The 19,498-nt window shown below is 34.9% G+C and overlaps 1 pseudogene; it reads right to left on the bottom strand.

Annotated features, from left to right (window-relative positions):
- Positions 1 to 5,261: 5,261 nt before the first annotated feature.
- On the bottom strand, positions 5,262 to 5,378 carry LOC145286821 (5S ribosomal RNA; annotated as a pseudogene).
- Positions 5,379 to 19,498: the final 14,120 nt, after the last annotated feature.

Genomic DNA, 19,498 nt, shown 5'->3' with positions numbered 1-19,498 from the left:
AGTGTGTGATTGTCTAGTCAGAGTTAATGTCGTGTGTGATCGTCTAGTTATTCTGTCTATTTGTTCATATGCCGTTGTGTGTGTGTGTGTGTGTGTGTGTGTGTGTGTGTGTGTGTGTGTGTGTGTGTGTGTGTGTGTGTGTGGTACATATATTTTCAGATATACCTTCTGTTTCTTGAATGTTGGTCCATCTGGAAATCTCTCGTCTTGGAGGGGAGACCTGGTACCTGTTTTGGACGAAGATTCAATCACTCCAAGACAAGGAATTGGTTTTATAGTTTATTTCACTTTTCAGATGTCTCGCAGAGGATGGAAAGTGAAACTCTGGCTTGTGTGGTTCTGTTCTACACACGTTAGCGTCCCCCCCCAGTGAAGGGGAGGAGACGCTAACGTCAAACCAAATCTCCACGATTCAGTTAACCTGATCGTGTGGCTCACACGCAATCCGATCAGTTGATCTTGACTTCCGGTCAACGTATCTACGATATACTTTACACGCCTCCCACCCTCTGTCTCTGTCTGTTTGTCTGTCTCTCTTTCTCTGTCTCTCTGTCTCTCTCTCTCTTTCTCTTGGTCCATTCTCTAACATGGCAGCTTCACATGTCTCAGGTGTTCATTTTTAACTAAGAAACTTCAGATTGAATGTGGTCGTACAAAGTGTTAGAAAGAACAAGATACAAATCGAACAATTCAGCCCGAAACCATCATTGTTGTCCGTTGTGAAGAGTCGACACAACAACAATGATAATGATTTTATGAGTACGTATGCAGCATAGGGACCGTGCTATCGTCGGGATCGTCCGAACGGTTTATGAAAAAAAAAATTCATCAAAAAAGAAAAAACTCATATACAACCAATGTTTGATGCCAGTTGTTTGCTTTCAAAAAATAAATATTCATTCATGAAACTTACCTTAGAATAAATATTTTTAGGTTTAAGCACAGAGTGGGGGAACTTAGTGATAGTGTTTTCTGCTAGACAAGTATTTCTTGTGAAAGTCTGGCGAGGGAGGACCATAGATTGAAGCTCAGCTGAGCATTTGCCATGAAAATGACGATAAAGGAGAGACAAACTTGCAATATCTCTTCTATGAGAAAGAGTTTGCAGAGAAGAGAAAAGGACATCTTTAAAAGTTTTCTTTTTAATTATTCGTCCGCCACTTACGATTTACTTTTTCTTTGGACGTTAATGCCTGAGCTATGAAGACATATTTGCTGCAACGCTAAAAATTAAAACATTAACCGATAGCTATTACGTCACGCATGCATATTCGTAATGCCGTCGTTCGACCTCCACTTGGCAAATTCCATTTTATAAATTTTCACACTTTTGGACCGATTTTCCCCGGCTAAAACACATATATGAAGTTTCACATGGGTCCAAATACCCTATATATGGTTTCATGTCTGTAGACTAAAAACTGACAGAGGAGTTTGGTAGGCAACATTTTTTAAACAAATATATATACGCATATATATATATATATATATATATATATAGATAGATAGATAGATAGATAGATAGATAGATAGATAGATAAAGGTGTGTGCTTACTATAAACTGTTTTCCGCAAATATTACGCAAGTATAAATCATGTAGAATATCTGCATGAATATAATTACACGTAATAGTTAACGAAAGATGATCACCCCATAAGAAAACCGAAAAAATCTAATAGGGAATTAATTAAAATGAATGTTTAAAAGAATATGCAAATTAGCTAGATCTTTTGCAAATGAATGCAATTCGACGGCCCATATTATAAGAAGGTGGTATTTTCTTTTTAAATAAATAGAAAAAAGAGTTTTTAATATGAATATAAATACACGAAAAAAGGAGCATAGATAACCATTTCGTTTCGTTTATATTGTCTGCAATTATTTTTGGCAACAACGTGCTATCACGGAAGTCAAATGTGCTAATGAACTTGCATGATCGAATGCAAGTGTGCACCGAACTTCACGCCGACGCAAATAACATCGCACGAGCGCTTCTATCTATGATGTTTGTCCATACGCACCTGAATGTTTGAGGAAAATCGCCATTCATTTTTGTAATAACGTGTTTGGAATGCATAACCTTTAGCTAACGAGCGCGTGCAGAACATCTACCATTAGGTGTGGCGGTCGATAGCACGGGAGACGAGGCTTATTTCTGCAACAGTGAACTAAACGTATGTATTTTAGGAAATGTATATTCATTTTAACTGCAGAGTGTCAATTTTTATTCGATGTTGGCAAGTGCTTCAAGCGTTCTTTCTATTTAGATGCTGATATGACATTTTTTTGCTTGGCAACATTCATAGTGAGAAAGGAAGTCTCGGATTCACAAGACTTGTCACAGAATTAATACATATTTTACACACACACACACACACACATATGGTATGTGTATTATTATTTCATATATCTGTATTCTTATTTATGTAGCTGTATGAGGTATAGTTTTATCTATCTATTTATATATGTGTATCTCTACTATTATATAAAAGCCACTTTGTGTGTGTATGTGTGTATGCGTGTGTGTCTGTGTGAGTTCCTTCCTTATAGGTTCCGAAATGGCTGAGCCTATCTTTTGCAAATGTCACACAAAGCTATTTTATATGTCTGGCAGTGTTCTTAGATATGTTTTGTACAGAAATTACATCGATAAGTATAAAAATCCAAAAATATCCGATCCTAAAAATAGTAGTTCGTCTCTTATAGATAAAAAAAAGTCATTTTCGCAGGAGAATATTTTACGTTACACGGGCAAGAGCGATAATAATATTGTAGTGGGTCATTTCTTTAAAAAAAAAACAGATTTATTATAATCTGGAGATATAGCTTAGTGGTAGAGCTTTCGACTACAGATCGAATGATTCCCTGTTCAATCCTGGGTGTACCTCACTATTTTATTTTAATTTTTCTTATTTATGGGCTCAATTTACGATAAAAGAAAAGGTACCATTTAAAATCACTGCAAATTATTTCTACATTTGCATGATTAAAAACTAAACATTAATCAGAAGTGACGTTTCCAAGGCATTCATCGTCAAGCCCAAATATCAGCTGACGTGATAATGTAAACAGGGACAGACGGAATTTATGAACGACATTATCATCATTATTTTTAATTTAATTTATTTATTTATTAGCGAATTAGTTCACCGTGCAAATTAGTCCTTATAATATATAATAATCAATAGAGGATTGATCCTATAATAATACATACGCAATCTGCATAAATTAAAATATCATGTTTAAACATATTATACGACCGGGCAACGCCGGTATGTCAACTAGTATACATATATAAGAAACGTATTGGCACTTTAAAAACAACATAACATATTTTGATTATTTTTCCATATAGTAAAATAGAAACAATTATTCTTCACTGGAAAAAAAAAGCATTATAGCTTCACAACCGCAGACGCCACATAAAAATTTAATACAATGATTACCTGTTATCAGTTTTGCACATATTTTTCATTTTTACCTTTTATTAAATAATATTGTATTAATTCCTAGGAGTGTGACATTCAAAATTAAGTCATTTAAAACAGCGGTAGCATGATTTTCACTCGCTATTCTTTTTTTTTTCATTTCTTCCTTCCCCAAATGTAACTGGGAACTCTCGACATTAGAAACACCTAACAAGAACACCATTCGTGTTTGATTTTTATTTCTATATATTTCATATTATTTATTTCCCCAACAATGCTTCGAATAAGGATCTCTCCCTGAAATAATTTCTTACTGACTACCAGCATACGCTTTCTCGGAATTAGCGAATAACAGAATAATCGATTTCCGAAAGGTACGAAAATACGTGCAACAACAATACCCTTCGATTCGTCTCCATCTAAGAATGCCGCATTTCTCCGAAAAATTACATTTCATGTACGCTTTGTTAACGTTTCTTCTTTCATTCCATATTCTAATCGTTAGCAAACCCGAAATACAGTTCACTTTTATTTTAAACCACGGCAGAAATGCATAACCTCTTTGTTTCTTCAGACTCCCCTAGGCCAAACATTGTATTCCGTATCGTAAGTTCTCCCATTTTCGCTTCTCTTTCATCTGATTCATATGCAAGCGTACATTTATTTATTAAATATATTTACTCAGCGGAGAAACAGAAGCGCAATTGTTACCCGTAATATAAAATTGAGACACTTACATAGAATCACAATGGTCAATATTTGTTTAATTAGTTGAGGATTGAGTGGTTGAGGGTGATCTAACTCAAATTCACAAAGAAGTTGGCCGGCAGCCCCTCCAGACGGTGGAAAACCTAAATTTAATGTGCACCATCCTTATGTTAGTAGTTTATGAAGATCCGGACCAAACATAACCTTGAAAAATGGTGTGCACCATTCCTAGGTTGGAGACCATCACCATGGCAAGTTTGATCATGTTCGGTCCAGTGGTGTGGGCTGGAGGAGAGAATGTATACATAGGCTATGACCTTGACTTTTGAGCTTAACCTTGAAAAATGGTGTGCACTATGCCTAGGTGGAGGGCCATCATCATGCCAGGTTTGGTTATGATCGGGCTTATGGCTGTAGGAGAGTTATAAACACAGACAACAGACACATAAACACTACTTTTTTATATACATAAATATTGATTTCCACCCCCCTCTCTCTCTCTCTAGATATATAAATACACATACACACACATCTCTCTCTCTATATATATATATATATTTATATATATATATATATATATTTATGTAGAAATATATTTTCTTATTATATATAAATCCTTCTTATAATATATACACGAAATAATCACGTTAACACACCAGTTCTTGTTAAATTGCTTAAGTTAACGTTGAGCCTGACCAGAACCAGATGGGCTACCACTTAGGAATATCGATCGCTGTATATAGGAGGACGTCAACACCATTATACACGGATTGCAAAAGCCTAACGTCGTCATCTACCCTGTTAAACATACGACTGAGGACCGCTTATAAATTTAACATTCCCTTGACACATCCTCCTCAGAAAGAAGGCGGTTCAACCCGCCTAAGGTGAATACCACTGGCATACATCGTATATATATATATATATATATATATATATATATATAGCAGGTTCCTTCAGTCTTGGGCAGACTATGGATACCTACGAAGGGTTGCTTATGCATAGAATTTTTGTGGCAGGAGGTGCGTAATCTCCACCCACACCCTTTCTGAGACGACATTGTTAAATACGAGTGGCAAGTGAAATACAGGACGACTGGAAACAAATGCCGAGATAAGCGGAGAGCATATACAGCGCTTAGAATTCCCAAGTGGTCGCCCATCTGGTACTAACCAGACTCAACATTGCTTAACTTCGGTGATCTGACGAGAACCGGTGTGTCAACGCGATTATGCTATATATATATATATATATATATATATATATATATATATATATATATATATATATACATATATATAGAGTGTCACAATAAAATGTATATACTCTTTAAATTATCCCACTTTGCTATATGAATACGCCATGCCACGTTCCCAAAGGATGTTTAGAAATACAGAATAGCACTTCCATCAGGATGAAGCACTTCCTCACTCTCATCATGACGTAAGAGCACATCTTGATAGTCACCTGCGAAACAGATAGGTAGGACGAAGAGACAGTATCGAGTACTGTCCACACTCACAAGATTTGACCCCCTCCCCATGGATTTTTCTCTTTTCGGGGGGTGGGTAGGGGATGGGGCATATTAAACACAGGGTTCACACCACAAAATGAGCTACAATAATGAGCTGAAAGCAACCATTGGAAGAAAATGTGTCAACATATCAATTGAACTGATTATGAAAGTTTTCGATTCAATCAGTGAGCGTTATCAGCTGTTCATGGACCACAATTGCCAATAATTTTAACACTTCCGATAATTAGCTGGTTTCTATATTTGTTCACAGTGTTTTGATGTATGAAATTCCTTTCTCATAATAAATGTTGGTTTTATCGTCATTTAAAGAGTGCATACATTTTTATTGGACAACCTGTATATATATATATATATATATATATATATATATATATATATATATATATATATATATATAAGACGGTGACCCATTAGGTCATCCATTAAGGTCAGCTAGATCGTTTTAATAAGGAAAAGGGCAATCCACCGGCAGTAGATTAGCCCTATTCCCCAATGGAAAGAATTAATGCCCGAGAAGATTATCTTCTAGCATTGGACTGAAACATATTTAATCCAGATAAATAATTCGCGTTCTTTGCGAATCAGACTCTAGTATCAGAATGTGCCAAGGATTCAGTATAAAAAGAAGAGCCGAGAAAAGCCCTTTAATTACGTGTCAATATTGACACGAGGTCAGTTTAAAGAGAGGCAAACTGGCTGTCCAGAAGGAGGAACTAGGAAAGATCAACATCCCCCCGTAGGTAATACTTATCTTTCAGAAGAGTATGGTTTTCTAGATCCAAATCGAACTTTGCCTTATTATTATAAAGATGCGCATAGTTTTGTTCGAACTGTATTTCGCCGTATTAAACACCGATTGTATACTTTACTTTTTCTTCATAGGAAGGCAAGTAAATTTGTTGCATTGAAGCATTGCCCCAACCGACTTCAATGTGCCAAGGATTCCCTGTTTAGTATAATAAAAAGAGTCGAGAAAAGCCTTTTAATTACGTGTCTCCTGTGGGTGCAATATTTGATACAAGGTCAGTTTAAAAGGGGCAAACCGGCTTTCCAGATAGAGGAACTACGAAAAATCAACATTTCCCCGTAGAAAGGCTCAGAGGGCAGGTAATACTTAACTTCTCAGAAGAGTATGGTTTTTGTAGATCCAAAATCGAACCTTGCCTTATTACTGTCATGCAAGGATGCGCATTCTTTTGTTCGAGCTGTATTTTTCCGTATCAAACACCGATCTTGTGTCTGACTTTGTCTTCGTAGGAAGGAAAGTAAATCGAGACAGTCATATTGTTGCATTGAAGCATTGCCCCAACCGACTTCAACGCCGAATTGGTATGATGCTGTGAGTTGCCTGACACTATTGCAATAGCAGCGAAAATATGAACAACTGCAGTTGACAGCTGTATTACTTTTAAAGATCTAGAAAGAGAAAGAGATGGATAGAGTGGACTCTCTCTCTCTCTCTCTTTTATTTCTCTTTCTCTCTCTCTCTCTCTCTCTGTCGTTTGAACACTCTGGATTGTCTAATGTCTGCTCCCGAATTGAGCATTTATTAGTTCTTAATTCCCTTCATTCTCGTGGTAATTGTTTTTTTTAGTAGAAGGTTAGCAAATGGACTCAAAGGTGGCTTTGTGGCTGAATTTGAATCTTTTGACCAGCAGCAATTGTCATCCTACACTGATGATTGCATAAGCATGAAACACTAGTATATGTTGGTATAAAAGAATAATTGTCATTTAATTATAATATAAATATATATTAATGGATGAAACTATATGGCATTTTCATAACTGACTACCTGTCTCTACTCACGTATTGAGTACTGGTGAAGGAATTATTGAAAATCGGTACATGAAATATAAGATCTGCTTCTAACATTTTATATGAATACCTGAAATAATATATAGAATATATGAATATGATATATATATTACAGAAAAATATACGTATAAACAAGAAAATTGATAGCGAAAATCTATCTCTATATCTGCTATTATATAAAAGTCACTTGTGTGTGTGTTTGTCTGTGTGTGTGTATGTATGTGTGTGTGTGCATGTGTGTGTGTGTGAGAGAGTTTCTTCTCTCATGGGTTCCAAAATGGCTAAGCTCATCTTTTGCAAATTTCACACAAAGCTAATTTATATGTCTGGCAGTGTTCTTAGATATGTTGTGTACCACCGGATAAGTATCGAAAATCGAAAAAATCCGATCTTAAAATTAGTTTTTCATCTCTTACAGATAATAATAATAATAATAATAATAATAATAATTTTTAAAGGGAAATATTTTATGTTACACCGGCAAGGGAGATAATAAGATTTCAGTAAATCATTTCTTCTTAGAAATATAGATTTATTATAATTTGGAGATATAGTTATGTGGCATAGCATTCGACTGCAGATCGAATGATTCCCTGTAAAAGCCCAAGTTTACCTCACCATTTTATTTTAATTTTTTCTTATTAACGAGTTCAATTTACGATAAAAGAAGAGGTACTGTTTAAAATCGCCGCAAATTATTTCTTCGTTTGCATATTTTAAAAGTAAACATTAATCAGAATTGGATTTTCCAGGATTTTTATCATCAAGCCCAAATATCAGCTGACGTGATATTGTAAACAAACACAGACGAAAATTGATGAAGGACATTATTATTTTATTTTATTTGCCAATTAGTCCACCGGGCGAATTATTCCTCGGAATATATAATAATCAATAAAGCATGGTTCTATAATAATACATACACAGTGAATTAAAAATATCATGTTTAGCGTTTTGTACGACCGGGCAATGCCGGGTTGCCGGCTAGTAAGAAAATAAATAACAGTATTCATTAACTCATCAAATCTTATAACAATTAAAATTTAAAAAAAATACAAATTCATGTTAAAAATAAGATCCTCTCGCCAGTATCATCAGTAAAACGTATATTACTAGTTATCATCACTTTGAAAATCTATATATTAATACCTTAATACCTTAAACGTACGTACATACGTACGTGTGTCACGGTTTTCAGATGATAAATTATTCGACCGAAATATCTTATTTATTAAAAAAGAGCGATAGAAGACGATAACATATTACGAACATTAAATTAGTATATAGATACGCTAACTTAATGTTCGTAGTATGCTTTGACCTCCCATCGTCCTTTTTAATAAATAGGATCTCCCGATCGTCGAAGACACACTGTAAACAAAAATAAAATAAATGAAATAAAATTAAAAAATGATTTCGCTTTTGGGCCGTACTTGAAACTAAAATATACCTTCTTGGTCTTCTATCTAGGATCCATGGGTAGTATCTGTCCTGTCTAAAGATGGTGTAGTGATATGGGTGTCATGCCTACAGTCAAGCATGGTGGTGGGTATGTCATGGTCTGGGGCTGCATGAGTGCTGCAGGTATTGGAGAGTTACATTTCACCGAGGGAAACATGAACTCCAACATGCACTGTCAAAGACTGCAGCAAAGTATAGTCCCTTCCCTATATAAACCGGGTCACAGAACTAACCCTAACCCTAACCCTAACCCTAACCCGACGGTCACAGAACTGTGTTCCAGCATGGCAATGATCCAAAACGCATATCCAAGACAATCACTGCTTTACTGAAAAAGGCTGAGGGTAAAGGTGATGAATTGGCCAAGTATGATTCCAGACTTGAACCCAATAGAACATCTTTGGGGCATCCTCAAGCAGAAGGTTGAGGGGCGCAAAGTCTCAAATATCTCCCAGCTCCGCGATGTTGTAATTGAAGAGTGGAAGAGTATTCCAGTGACTACATGTGAAGCTCTGGTAAACTTCATGCCCAGGAGAGTAAATGCAGTTTTGGATAATAATGGTGGTCACACAAATTATGGAGAGTTCACACGTTGTATGTTTATATTGACAACTTTTCATAAGAGGTGTACTCACTTTTGTTGTCAGGGATTTAGCTTTTAATGACTATATTTTTAATTATTTTGAGGAGAAAATAAATGAACTCTGTTATATATGCTGCAGGCAGACTACTTTTCATTGTGTCAAAAAATTATTTTTTTCAGTATTGTCCCATGAAGAGATATACTTTAATATTTGAAGAAATGTGAGGGGTGTACTCACTTTTGTGATACACTGTATACATGTGCGCACACACACACACACACACACACACACATATATATATATATATATATATATATATATATATATATATATATATATATATATATATGTTTAAGCGTTGCCTTAAGGAGAAGTGCTTTCTAACACCTTGGAAAACCTCATCAGTATGCCCTGTATTTAAGAATTCAGGTGATAAGTCCTCTGCCTCTCAGTACAGACCAATAAGTCTCCTGTGTGTCATGAGTAAGTCGCTGGAATCCATACTAAATAGAGAAATAGTCAACCACCTCAGCAGAAATAACCTCCTTAGTGACATGCAATATGGTTTCCGTTCTGCAAGATCTACCGCAGATGTGCTAACGGTTATATCTCATAGGATTAGCGAATCTCTTGACAAAGGCTACCTTTCTAGGGCAATTGCTCTTGACATATCAAAGGCCTTCGACAAGGTATGGCATAAAGGCCTACTTCACAAGATTTCTAGCTACGGTATAACTGGAAATGATTTCTCAATCATTAAATCATTTCTCTCTAATAGGCTCATAAGAGTAGTGGTCGATGGACAAAAATCAGAGGCCTGCAGTATTAATGCTGGAGTCCCTCAGGGGTCCATCCTGGGCTCAACTCTCTTCCTGATCTACATCAATGATCTCCCTAAACACATACTTAAATCATTCGTTGACATCTATGCTGATGACACGACCATCTATGGCAACACATCAAAGGCTGTAAATGACAAAGTTCTCTCTGATTTTCTCTCCTCTGATCTCGAGCGTGTAGTTCAGTAGGGGAAGACGTGGCTGGGTACCTTTAATGCATCTAAAACCAAGCTCCTATCTTTACACCATCAACACTTTGATCCCCATCTGGCATCAATTGTAATGGATGGCTCTCACCTAGGAGAAGCTCAATGTTTTGACAAGTTTCTGGGTTTGACCTTTACTCCTGATATGAAATGGAACACGTACATCAAGTCTGTTGCCAGGGTCGCTGGAAAGATGGTGGGTTCCTACTACCGCTCCAGAAGATATCTCACTACTGATGCAATTCTCTATCTATATAAAAGCAAAGTACGTCCAAGGATGGAATACTGCTGCCTTATCTGGGCAGGAGCTGCTAAAAATAGCCTATCCTGCCTTGACAGAGTACAAAATAGACTTCGTGGCTTAGTAGGGGATGCCCTTTTCTCTTCCCTGAAACCTCTCTCCCACAGAAGAGACGTTGCGAGCCTGTCTTTGTTTTACCGTTATTTCCATGGCAAGTGCTCGTCTGAGCTACAATCTCTGGTCCCCCCTCGCCAATCTTTTACGAAAAACACCCGTCTAGCTGAAGCCACTGTCAAAAATTTTCCCCACTCTCTATCTGTGCCTAAATCAAAACGTAGATTCCATGAGCATAGCTTCTTTCTTAGAACAGCACGCCAGTGTAACTCTATTCCGTCTGCCTGTTTCCCACCTGACTACAACTTGGATGTCTTCAAATCCAACGTAAACAAATTCCTGATGAACCGTCCCCTTAAGTAGACACTTTATGAAATCTCAACACTAACTGTACAACGTACTGTACATGCAATAACCCTTATCCCTGAGTGGCTTCCGGGCCTTGATAAGTGGTGACCTCCTTGTAAAAAAATAAATAAATAGATAAATAAATATATATATATATATATATATATATATATATATATATATATATATATATAATCTTTATCATTAATATATAAGTAAAAGAGTAACTGGATTCTGTATACATTTCTTATTAGAGAAGTGGTATTTTCAACTGAAAAGCCATGGATTTAGCAGTTGTCCTATATTTAAATCTACGAAAAAGCTACATGGGAAACAGCTCTTGCTCCACGTTTTCTGTTTAATATTATGTTAAGAATAACTAGGTTCGAAAACAATATTTAAAGTTCATAGCGTACTTGACTTCCTGTCGTTAGGTTTTGGTTTCGATCTCAGCTCAGGTATTTTTTTATACTTACAAGAAGTGAAGTGTTCAGAAAAAAAAAAAAACAATACTCACATGCACATGTCTCAGTTTATATTCCGGTATTTACTTTATTTTTTTAAACGGATTTTTATTGCAGATTCACTCAGAAATTTTCACGAATTCACTTAAAAAATAATCCCAATTTCCAGACATATTTTAGACAAAGGGGCAAGGGCGGCTTTTCCCGGTCTTAAAATACGCTTAAATATGATATTTAAATTTGTCCAAATTTCGTATATATTATTATAGAGTCGTGATTTAAAAAAAAATGTATTTAAGTGCCATCAGCGAGAATCGAAACCGAAAGCAAAACTATAGCATTCAAAGCTGGTGACGTTACCACTTTACCAACATGACACATGACAATTAAAAATTAAAAATAAACTCAGATGAATGTACAAAATGTATGATGATGTGTTCAATTTTAGCCCATTTTTGGCCCCTTAAAACAATTTTAACCGGCTAAAGACCCATAAAAAGAAAGGTCCGTAAAATATCCGTTCATTTGAGGTCCCTAGCGCCGCTGTGTGACTTTGAGTTTCGGAGGAGATAAAGTTTGAAAATATGGAGACAGACAGACAGACCGACATACAGACAGACAGACATATAGCCGTTTATATATTATATTTCGTGCTGGATCTGCACTCGAAAAGCAATTTGGTAACTAAAAGAAAATTAAAAAAAAAAAGAGGAAGGAGAGGATGGAGAGTAGATATTGAAATGGAGGGTCTTGCAGGAATATGTGAAAGAAATAGTGAAGAGGGAGAGCAAGAGATGAGAGGTAGTAGGAGGAGTAAGAATACTGCATTTAAAAAGTTACCCGGATGTGAAACAAAGGAGGATTGAACATGATATTGTCGAAACGAGGTTACCGTCCTCTCGCGAAATGCTCTTCGTTTTTCGTATTTTGCATTTCAGTTTTTATTTATATTTTTAATTTATTTTACAATTGACAGTTTTAAAAACGAAACAAAAATGTCGCGTCAAATTGAAATTCATTATGCTATTCGTATTTTTCGATTTCTTAAGTAAAAAAAAATGTTTTTTAAATTAAATTTTAAAATGGTCGTCTTTATTTTCTGTTTTCTTTGTTATACGGAATTGCAACGTTAATATTAATTTAATTTCTTCGTCAAGTCTGTATATCTCTCTAGAGCCAATCCTCTGACATAAAAACAAAAAACAAAACAACAACAACAAAAATAAAACAAACATCATAGTTGATCTCAGCAGCGTAAAGAGATAATGCTACGCTGTAAAGGTGAAGTTCATAATAAAAAATAATGGCAATATAGGCTATAAATTAGGCGGGAATTATAAAAGGCGCCAAAATCTTTTTGTTCTCGTTTTTTTTCTTGAGCATCTTTCATGAGGATTTTATGGCGTTCGTTTCCCCGATATCTCTCTATTAAGAATTATTTCTACAAAGATAGCGGGTACTTACGGAAAGGGTCAAGTGAAGGTTGCCGACGTCCCTAAGTGAAAGCGTCTCTGTGGAACGAATTGGATTCGAACTTGGTATACCCAAGTAACCAGTCTGTGTCGTTAAACACGTAGCCACCGTCACCTCGCTCAGTTATAGTGAACAGCAATACTGGTTAAAACTAAAACAGGTGCATTCTTCAGATACGTCCATTTAATCTAAATTTTAAGATGCGGCCATTAAATCTGCAAGCTTAACGATTAACACCCCTTTTTGGAACAAGCGAGCGCAACGTAGATAGATTGGGGTATTTCTGTCTGTCTTTCTATCTGTCTCTCTCTCTCTCTCTCTCTCTCTTTCTCTCCTTATATATATATATATATATATATATATAGAGAGAGAGAGAGAGAGAGAGAGAGAGAGATAGATAGATAGATAGATAGATAGATAGATAAAGAGAGAAGGAGAGAGAGAGAGAGAGAGAGAATAAATGACAAAAATTTATATTCCAAAATACATGATGTTGACAATTTTTTATTTTATTCCTTTACATCGATTGATCCTTACAGTTCTTGGCAGTATCTGTTTCGTAGCGCAAAATCAATCACTTCATAATTATATCAATTAGTGAATCTATTATGCCCTTAACTCATCAGAAGAAATAGCAACAATCAATCAACCAAAAGGAATTAAAATGTGATACGACATGGTGAGATTCCGAAAATTTGGAAGAGAAGCTGAATATATATATATATATATATATATATATATATATATATATATATATATATATATATATATATATAAGGAGAGAAATAGAGACACTCAATCCTGGATTGAGGTAGTTGCCTGTCTAGCCGCACTGATGAGCTCTAAAACAGTGAAACAGTACTGCATGTGGATAACTATATATATATATATATATATATATATATATATATATATATATATATATATATATATATATGCGTGTGTGTGTGTGTGTGGGTGTATATATATATTTAAAAGAGTGTAGCCATCAACAATTGTGGGGTTTTTAGCCTTTTATCATATTTTTATTTTAAAATATTTTTATAACGCGTTTCAAGCTTTGGTTCGCTTTCTTCAGACATTTTCGTGAAAAGGTATTTTTTTTTAAATATATATAAAATTTTACCGCCTTGTCTTTTTCTATTAAGTTATGTGTTAAATAGTATTAGCACATGTGGTAATATTCTCTATTGTTAATCTATATATTAATAGGATAGCATGTGTGCCATTTATTTTGTGTGTGCTATTTCTTTTGTGTGTCACGCTTACATCCGAGTAACAGTCGTTTAATTGTTAGGGACTCCCATTTCTTGTATTAAATGATTTTATCAATAATTCTTCATAAGTTTTGGTTCTGGTTTCGATTATAGCTGATGGCACTCATCTTATATATATATATATATATATATATATATATATATATATATATATATATATATATATACTTTTTTTTTCATACGTTTTAGTTTCGGTTTTGTATTCAAGCTGATCCACCTAAGTCATATGGATTTTTTAAAAATCAAAACTTTATAATGTATAATAATAAATACGTAATCTGCAAGATATTAAAATATCATACTTTACAACCGGGCTATGCCGGGCGTCGCTGGTAGCTAAAATAAATACTTTTGTAGTTTTAACAAAAGAGCTACAATAATATCAGAGGGTCTCCATTTACACTGAACCCTTACAGAATGCCAACATCAATATATTACATATGAATGAGTTCTTGTGGAATTTACACATATGCATATACTAGTAATAGACTATTCCAGTATTTTGTTTTACAGTTAGTTTTATTACCTTTAAATGTTAGAAAGAAAGATATCTCTGCGTGTCTATCTGCATCTCTTATCACTCTCTTTTTCTCTGTATATATACATATATATACATACATATATATATATAAATATATATATATATACGTTTTATTTTTTATTACCGTATCTTTCTGTTAAGTTACATTATTGTTTCAGCTACCCGGCCGGTTTTTTTTTGGCCGTCTGTAGCTTCCTCAGACTTCTATAGAAATGTTCATTATTATGGGATGAAAGAGTGAAGGGAATCAAAACAACAGTAGGCAGCTAGGGTGGAGTTAAGTTTTAAAAACGTATTAATAGGTTGGCAGGCTCGGGCTCCTGACGCGAAGGTGGAAATGAAAGAAAGAAAATCAGACATCTTACCGATGCTCCATCGTCTGACAGGAAGTTGGGAACGTTGAAATTCAGTGAAGTCAATCCAACCGATATAATGACTTGCACAAATGACTACTCAGAAAACGACTCCTCCTTGCAGAAAAATTGTCCTGTTGAGGGTGAAGGAATTAATGTTTTTGGCCAAGTTTTCGATATTTGTCATCCGAGTTTTTGGCCAAGTTTTCGATATTTGTCATCCGAGCTTAAAAACGATCGATCTCCTGAGGATCCGTCGCCTCTGTCGAAAGTTTTTGCAAGACATACAAACACACACACATTTTGACCTTTATATATATATATAGACTAGCGGGAGTACTCGGCGTGCCCGGGTTTGGTTAGGTGTGTGTATTAGGGGGGGGTAAACCAAAACAATAATAATTTAGGCAATAAAAGAATAAGCGAACGAAATAACCCTGTTTAAATATTAAAACTTTTTTTAAAATCCGAAAAAAACAGCGAACGTGATGGAAAATAAAGAACAATCGAACAAAAAATGGCATAAATAAACCTGTTTAAATATTAAAACTTTAAAAATCGAAAATAAAATAAAAGTGGTAGTAGGCAGGCAGGCTCGAACCCGTACCGCGAAAGAATGGAAAAAACGTGGAAAAAAGTGACTTGCGTTGATCACCAAACCGGAATTGGCGAAGGTTTGAATTAAGCCTAGTCAATTGAAAAGAGGGGACGACTTTCGAAAATATCGGCGAAAAAAAGAGACCTCTTCCTGTAGAAAAGTGCCCAATTGAGGGCGAAGGAATTAATGTTTTTAGCTAATTTTTCGATATTTGTCGTCCAAAGGAAGGAGCTTCAAAACGATATCGATCTCGTGAAAATCCGTCACTTCTGTCGAAAGTTTTTGTAAAACTTACATACATACGTACATACGTACATACATGATGATTGATGATTGCAACGTCTTGTCAGACGAGTGCCACTCCCTCAGACATTTAAAATCCATGAGCCCAAATGTCTGAGGGAGTATCTATACAAATATGATGTTACAGAGTCTTAGCTTTGTACGACAGCTAAGTCTCTCTCTCGGTTCAAAATGTTGAGATCCAGCAACAAGCAAGAGCAAGATAGCCAGCAACAAATTAAACTGCAGACCAGCTTAATGCGGGTACTGGTCTTCCGCTTTATGGTTTTTTAAATCAGAGATTTGCTTCTCCTAGAAAGGTTGACTTCACCACGGCTTACGGGAGCCCTCTCTACCCCAATACACATATACACACACACAAATATATACGGTGCTAGTTGGCCGTTGACCCAGAAAAAGAGTTCATTCGCCCTTTGGAAGGTCTTGTTTTTAATCCTTCAGGGAGACTAGCCGCCCTCCTCACCAAACAAGTCTGGTGGGGGAACCAGTTTAGTCGCCGGTCACCCGACCATGAGGCAGGTAGTACTGGGTTACATGGTACCAGTAGCATATGACATGACCTGACTATAATACTGTATACGTACATACATACATACATGCATACATACATACATACATACATTTAAACAGACATGTAAGATTTATATTATAGATTGTTATTTATGCAGTTGTATTAGATATAGTTTATATCTGTATCTTTATGTATGTAGTAGTATAGGGTATTGTTTATATCTGTATCGTTATTTATGAACTTATATGACGTATTGTTTGGTTATTTGTATCGCTATTTATGTAGTTGTATGTGTATGGTTATATCTGTATTGTTATGAAGTTTTATAGTGTATTGTTTATATATGTATCTTTGTTTATGTGCTTGTATTGGGTATAATTTTTATATGAATATCGCTATTTTCCAGTAAGATATTTGATTTCTTTTTCAGATTCATATAAACATATAAGATATTCTTTAGACAGCTTGCCTGATAACAAAATCACAAGGGCAATGGCGGAGCATATGTTTCCTTATCCATCTCTGTATCTTTCGAGTGTTCCTTTTCTTTTTCGTTGTTTATTACGATTGGGGGCCGTAATGTTTATCGATCGTTTCCGGTTGGCAAACACTCATTTACTGGCCGTAAACAGTGTTCGTTTTCGCTTTACATGAGCTTTGGCTATCTGCACGTAGGTAAATTCATTTTTATGTTAGATATGGTCGGGTTAAGGTTAGGTCAAAAGTAGGGGGAAGATCTGTTAACAGGAAACAGTATTAATCTTTCTCTTCAATCTGTCTGGGACAATAGAAAATGGAAAAATTTATATGACAGGATTAATTTTGTTCGTCTCGAGGGATATTAATAAAATATAGCTTTATTTAGTACACTTTTAATTTAAAAACACGTTCAACGAATTTAAACCATGTAAAGATTAAAGGAATACACCATTTATAAGTGTTACTACCCATCAAGGTAAAAAAGCCATTTGAGGATAAGAGTGAACGTTTTTTGCCAAGTGGGTGATGAGACAAACACTTTGAGGATTGCAGACGACAGTTTAATCTGGGCAGAATTTGATTATGTATGAGAATTTGACTTTAATAAAAGCACGCTGTAGTGAGTTAGGAAGCATCGCCATGGTATTGTATTTCATAAACGGGTAGTATTTGGAATGAAATTTCTCTCATGAAAGTTCTGCTTAGGTTTTAAGAAAGAAAAACAGCTGATTGGGACCAAACACGATATAAAAAAATGAACGCATAATTTCAACCATGTTGGTCCCATTTTTTTTTTTTTTTAGAATGATATATATTGTGAGTTTCAATCTTATTAAATACCAAAAACAATCAGAAAGTACTTTTCATCTCTCAAAAATAGATGAGGTATACATAAGTGTACGCAGACAGAATCCAACCATAACGAGACGAGAGACAAGCGGAGGGGAATTTGAAACAAGGAGGATGGGGTGATGATGAAGAAAGGTCAATGGAAAATTGAAACATATGATGAAAGAGTGCGATATTAACACTACTTTTTAATTTTGCTGGCGGACTTTGAAAAAGAACTTTGATCTGAAAATTAGATCGTACTGGTTCGTCCTGAACACTCCCCAAGACAAATTTCTTCACTGTGTATGTGTGTACACACACACACACACACACACACACACACACACACACACACAATATATATATATATATATATATACATATATATAATGTGTGTGTGCTTGTATGTATACACACATTATATATATATATACACGTATTTATGTATGTGTAATTATATATACATATATATGCACGCATGTATATATATATATATATATATATATATATATATATATATATATATATATATATAGTCTTGGAAGTTTTTTAACCTTTAAAACTATACAAAAACTTATTTAATTTTTATATTTTTTATCATTCGTTAAAAAAACTATTTAGTCAGTAAGTCATTTAATAACCTGCAATCACTGCATCAACTTTCTCTCTCGAATTCACTATAGTACTAATGGCAATTTAAGGGATCATCAGTTGTTTACCATGAAACACTGTTTCGGGTATTTCAAAACAAAACAGTATATTAAATCATGGCTCCGCAGCAGTGTTGATCAAACACCACCTCCCTTAGTATTGAGAAGAAAAAATGTTGCATAGTATATATATATATATATATATATATATATATATATATATATATATATATATTTACAATATATACAATATATTATGTCATATATTTATAGCTTCTGTCCCAAAATATCTAGAGGAGCTTCGTAAACAATTCAGTCATTTTTAACTTTAGTTAATAATGAAATATAAAATCAATTAAATAACAAATCTGAAACGAAACGTACGAAAGTGCCAATAGAGTTTCAAATAATGCGTTCTTTTCGTCAGAGGAAATATTTAAGCAATATGCAGACTGGTTGGTTGCATACCAATGACCAAAGGCAAGAATCTGTCGACAATAACACTATTTTATTTTTTCCCCCTTTTTATTTCGCCAACTTGTATTTCCGTGCGTATAATAGTTTCTTATCCTTGATGATTTGTTGCTAGCAGTATCGGTTTTATGCACGGTGAAACACATGTAAGACGCCCAGGAAAAACATATATATTCTCGCATTCAGAGCATATTGTAAATTTTCATTCCAGTTACAACAAAGTCAAATCACAGTCATGATTTCTAAAATCAAACTATAT

The sequence above is a fragment of the Euprymna scolopes genome, chromosome 10, assembly GCF_053919585.1.
Source record: "Euprymna scolopes isolate OS-2025 chromosome 10, ASM5391958v1, whole genome shotgun sequence".
In the NCBI taxonomy this organism is placed as follows: Eukaryota; Metazoa; Mollusca; class Cephalopoda; order Sepiida; family Sepiolidae; genus Euprymna; species Euprymna scolopes.
Note: the sequence above shows the minus strand (reverse complement) of the source record. Positions and strands in the feature narration are given on the sequence as shown.